A 6330-nucleotide genomic window follows, 5' to 3' on the forward strand; every position below is an offset into this window, starting at 1 on the left:
TTTACAAATTGTTTTTTTTTTCTAAATATAATACATAACTTCTTCAGTATTACAATATCCCATTTTCATTCTCCAATTATTTTCATGACTTCCATATTTGCGAGGCTTATTTTGTGGCCTTTTACATTTTTCAACTTTTCTTGTTCTTACTTTTTTGTATTTCTCTGTGATGATGAGGGTGATGATGATGATGATGATGATATGTGTGTCAGTTTTGTAATGTTCTCCTACAGCAGTCCTCTCCTAATTCCTGTAACAGTTTATTCATGTAATGGATAGCTGCGTGCAGGATTATAGGGCTGCTATAGGTATATTTAATAACAGAAAAAAACAATGTGGACCTTCATCTAATTTACACATAGCTTCCTATCTAGACATATTTATAACCAACTTACGTTGCAGTCTCCTCATCTTCAATCTCTCTGTTTTACAAACAATTAATCCAAGATCAAACATTATTTTTCTGTTGTACGTACTTCATTTTCTCCTTATTATCGGAAATGTTGAAACACACCCAGGCCCAAGTTTTCGTAATGAATCGAACGCACCGTCGGTGAATGAAACACAACCACAAGAAAATTTTATATCCATTTGTAGTCTCAACATAAGATCCGTGAGAAATAAACTAAAATTTCTAAATAATTTTTGTGATGAATTTGATATTATTACGTTATCGGAAACACACTTAGATCCCAACATTGCAGATGACGATATAAAACTCGATTCCTTCTCTTCAAATATAGTCCGAAAAGATAGAAACAGCTTTGGTGGTGGTTTACTCATTTATGTCAAAGATGGTATCGGACTCAATCGAATAAATGCACTCGAAACGAAAGAAGACGAATCCCTTTTTGTCAATATCCATGTTAAAGGTCAAAGCTTCTTATTGTGTCACACTTATCGATCGCCTAATTCAGATAATAACTACTGGACACGATTAAATCATGCAATTGGGATGGGTTTGCAGGTCAATGAGAGGATGGTAATAACGGGCGATTTGAACTCTGACTTACTTACTACGCATAATAACAAACTGATTGACACATTAAATTTGTTCAATTTAACCAATGTTATTGGATTACCTACTAGAGTAACGGACCATAGTAGCACTCTGCTAGATCCGATTATTATTAGTGACTCTATGTCATGCTCCTTTTCAAATGTTCTAAAAACTCCATCTGCAATTAGTGATCATGATGCACCTATTGCATTTCTCGAATGTCCAATGTCCGACTTTAAATCTTTTAAAAGAGAAATATGGCTATACGATCGGGCTGATAAATCCAAATTTGCTGAGAAATTAGACGAAATAGACTGGAATACTATGCTTCCCGAAAGTAAAACCACTAATGAGATGTGTGAATGTTTTACAATAGAATTTTTGAAAATAGCTAAAAAATGCATTCCTACTAAAATAGTAACTGTACGACATAATGACAAACACTGGTTCAATAATGACATAAGACGTGAAATTCGAATTCGAGATAGATTAAGAAAAAAAGCGATTAAATAATATTATGAAGTACAAAAAACAGAGAAATAAAGTAAATAATATGAAAAAAATCGCCAAAGAAAATTTTGAAACAAATTTGGACTGTCTAATATCGAAACAACCCTCAAACTCAAAAACGTATTGGAAATTAATGAAAACGTTAATTAAATCCAAAAAAGGTTCAGAAACCATACCCCCTCTCCAAAATATTATAAATGATAATGAACTGAATGATACTGTATATGAAGATGAGGAGAAATGTAATTTGTTAAACAAATATTTTAGTATGATTTCAAAGCTAGATGAAGATCATGTTGATTTGCCCGAATTTGATACAAAAACTAATAGTAAGTTTTCAGACATCCAAGTAAATATAAAAGAAATAATAGATATTATTCAGATATTAGATCCAAACAAAGCATCTGGTCCTGATGTGATCAGTCATAAGATGCTAAAGCTGTGTCCAGAAAAGGTAGCAGTTCCGCTCCATATTATATTTAATAAGTCCTTAAGAGAGGGATATACCCAACTAGCTGGAAGATAGCAAATCTAATACCCATTTTCAAAAAGGGAGACTCATCTCTGCCATCAAATTATAGACCGATATCCTTAATTAGTTGTGTAGGAAAAGTTATGCAAAGAGTTGTGATTAAGCACTTATACAATCATTTAAAAGCTAATAAATTAATTTATGAGTATCAATCAGGATTTCTCCCTAAAAATTCAACTGTTCATCAACTCCTAGAAATATATAACTGCATATTAAACTCCTTGGAAAAAAAAGATATAAACTGTTTTGTATTCTGTGACTTCTCTAAAGCTTTCGACAAAGTTTGGCATAGGGGTCTTATATGTAAAATGAAAGCGTATGGTGTTGACGGAAACGTATTGAATTGGTTTCAGGATTAACTACACGACAGAAAACAGAGAGTAGTATTAAATAACTCGTCTTCTTCCTTCTGTAATGTCTCAGCTGGTGTTCCCCAGGTATCAGTTCTGGGCCCTCTTCTCTTTGTCTTATATATTAATGATATTGCTGATAAGCTTACTTCACTGTGTCGGCTATTTGCTGACGACACATCATTCAATTATTCTGGTAACGACGGAGAACAGATTAAATCTGTTATCGATCGCGACTTGAAAGAGCTGGATGTTTGGTCTTCTAAATGGCTTATGTCATTTAACCCAGATAAAACCGAAATTATGATATTTTCAAATATTGAGACTCCAGACCTTAGCTTTTCCTTAAATGGTAAAAATATACCTTTAAGTACATCTCATAAGCACCTGGGAGTTAATTTCAGTAGTGACGCAAAATGGAATAATCATATTGAAAGTATAATTACAAGTGTAAAGAAACACTTAAATGTTCTACGTAAACTTAAATACCGATTATCTCGAAATAATTTAGAAAAACTATACTTAGTTTTTATTCGACCCATTTTTGAATATGCCACGGAAGTGTGGGATAATTGTGGAATAGGCTACTCACATAAATTAGAAAATTTGCAATCAGAGGCCGCAAGAATAGTAACAGGTCTACCAATATTTACAAAAACTGAAACTTTATATTCTGAGGTTGGCTGGGAATCTCTTTTTGAAAGAAGAAGGAGAAGAAAATTACAGATGTTTTATAACATGAACCAAAAGCATGCACCAGAATATTTATGTAATCTTGTACCTCCTTGTGTACAAAGTACAACCAACTACCCATTGCGAAATGGTCATGATATTATTGTTCCATTTTGTAGACTCTCCCTTACTACTGAATCGTTTATTCCCTCTACTATACGAGAATGGAATAAACTTGATCCAAAAATTCGCACTGTCGACTCTATTTCTAAATTTAAGAAAGAATTAAAAAACGATAGTCTATTATGTAAAATTGAAACGTTTTATTTGTACGGCCCAAGGAAATTAAATATAATCTTAACGCAATTGCGATGTTCCGCTTCATTCTTAAACAATGACCTATTTAGAGCTAATATTATAGATGATCCTTCTTGCCATTGTGGGTCCGATATTGAGGATGTCTACCATTACTTCTTCGTTTGCCCAAAATACACATTATGTAGAAAAACCTTATTCCATAACCTTAACTGGCTATCTGAAAACTTTGTTTTAGATACAAAACTATTAATTTGCGGACACTTGGAACTTTCGAACGAACAAAATATTCAAATTTTCAAACATGTTCAAAATTTTATAAAAAGGTCAAACAGATTCTTATGCCTTGATAGAGCGTTATTATTACTGACACGGAACGTCATCATTGTCATCAATTCACAAGTCATCGTCACAGAATTATACGACTTTTCAAACTTTCTTTTTCTCTTTTTACTTTCTATCCTCTTTGTTCACCTATCAAAGCTAGTATTATATTGCATAAATTGTTTGTTTTATATGCATGTCCATTATATTATACTATTATTGTAACTTTATATTGTATTATGGAGAAGACTTCATAAGTATGATTTACTTGTGTCTAATCCATTTTGCTTTAATTCAGCAAATAAAATATGTTTAAACTAAACTAACTGTCTCAACTGTTGTTATTTTCAGTGCAAAATTTTTTTTCAAGCAGGTGACAGCATAAATTTTTTTCCAGCTACAGTGCAAAACATAATTTTTTTTTCGGTCAGCTAGGCCATCAAAATATTTTTTTCAAAAAAATCCCCCCCCCTCCAGATAAGAAAATGGTTGTTGCCTCAATAGTGCATTTTTTTTTTAATTTGATAAATATGCAGCAAAAAATGACGTTTTTTTTACTACATTCGTGAACATTTGATAAATATGAGTTATTTGAAAAACAAAATGCACTAATTTGAAGGACATTTATATAAAACAGAATTTACAAATAATTAAACAAAATACTGCTTGTGTTTATCTTTTAAAACAAAAAAGTTATGCATTTCTTTCGAAAGGAAAAATGCGCCCACAAATCCGAATTTTAAGCAAATATATAAAATTTGGACCACATTTTACTCAAAAAGAAGCACATGAAGGTATAATTTTTATTACTTATTTGAATTAATCAGGCAAAAAAATAGCCTATATGCAAATTGTCAGCAAAATTCGAATATAGGATCAAAACTGTATCGTATGCCTTTAATACGGTTTTGATAGGGAATAAAACGAATTAATACGTTCTTATACGGATGATGCAGGATCGTATTTGTAGCTAATCCGGCGTCAAATCTGTGAACGTGTGACCTAGGCATTAAGTTGAAAGTTACATCCAGTTCTTCTCAATCTAAATGTGTTCACGGAGTTTGTTATATGTTAGTATAATATTTCCGGGTTTTTAGGTTCAAGTTATTATTTGTACGTGAAGACTTTCTCTATTGTCACTCCCTTCGTTTAGCATAATAATTGTTATTTGATAACACAGTAAATTCTGCAATATTTTTAGCCATTAGGTACTTGTATTGCAATGCAAACGTTTCTTACATTCAACATTTTTATAAAAAATCTTCAGATTAGGTTGTACAACAATCAGCGATTTTGCTATCACAAGTCCCTGGTGTGACGCAAATTGAATATTGGAGCACTCTCTCTGTAAACCTACCATCAACAAATTTGGCACTTTGTCATGTCAAAAACTCAAGTGTTTTGCGCGATGAAGTCTGGACAAGTATGTTCTTTACACATAGGAAAAATCACTGACGTCCCTTTGTGAGACCGTTAACATTCAGTCCTTAAGCAAAGTGCATGTGAAACAGTTTGGAGAATGTAAATATCAATAATTTGCTGCTGGTCATTAATTACAGCATTTGATCGTGTAGTTAAGAACACTAATCTTTTCGGTACTATATATGAGTTTCAGGATCCGATAATTGTTCAAATGAAATATCCAGTTTGTAAGAAACTGTTTTTTTTTCCAAATAACATTGATGTAGCTGCCTGTATCTCTTAGTGCAGTTACATTTGACTTGCGAAAAAAAACTGTCATATTCAAAAATTGTTAGCATGCTTGTCGGCTGATACGTCTGTTTAAGTTTAAGTTTAAACATATTTTATTGTTCAAAATGACAAATGGATTAGACACAAGTTTTACAACTTAGCAACGTCTTCTCCACGTCTGTGCCTGTAAGCGGGGTTCAATTGGTTTCCCCGTTACTGTATTGACTGGTACTGTAGCGATAATACACACGATTTAGTATTCTGCCTTTTAAAGCATGAACTGACTTAGAATGACATTCTTTTAAGTCATTTCAAATTGTTAATTTGATTATGGACAAGTATTCAATTTAGAAAAAAGAGCTGCAAGGATCTTTATTTTCTCCTTCATTTCACTCAGCTCTGAGCCGGTCCTATATTCTTATGTTGTTGCTTATGCTAAATTCTATTATCAGCATTATTATGTTGCCTCGTTCATTTTTAGCCGCAGTAAGAGAACTCGGAGTGTGGACTGGTTGGTCAAGACAGACAAAAAGCATCTCATCATGAAGCCCAATAATAAATTAGCTAATACAGCGTGATATGGCTTTTACATTTTTACCTTTTATGGTATCTGAGTATAATAATTCTCGAGCGAATAACCAGGGTTCAAAATATAATTCTTAAAAAATTTGCATTGCATGATTACAGTGGCGTTATGTAAATTAAAATGTCTGTATATATTCTAAATTCCAAAAAGAACTCGGATCTATTTTACATTTAATCCTTCAAGGCTTCGTTCCTTATTTGACCGTTTATGACTTCTGTGAATTCATTTCTTTTCGTGGATTAAAGAGACCTTGCATTTTCGTGAATATTTGATTTCAAGGTTTTCCCCAAGTCTGCATATTTTCAAATAGCATACTTTTAATTCGTTGAACATCTAAATCAGTGAATCA

The sequence above is a fragment of the Mytilus edulis genome, chromosome 2, assembly GCF_963676685.1.
Source record: "Mytilus edulis chromosome 2, xbMytEdul2.2, whole genome shotgun sequence".
Classification (NCBI taxonomy): domain Eukaryota; kingdom Metazoa; phylum Mollusca; class Bivalvia; order Mytilida; family Mytilidae; genus Mytilus; species Mytilus edulis.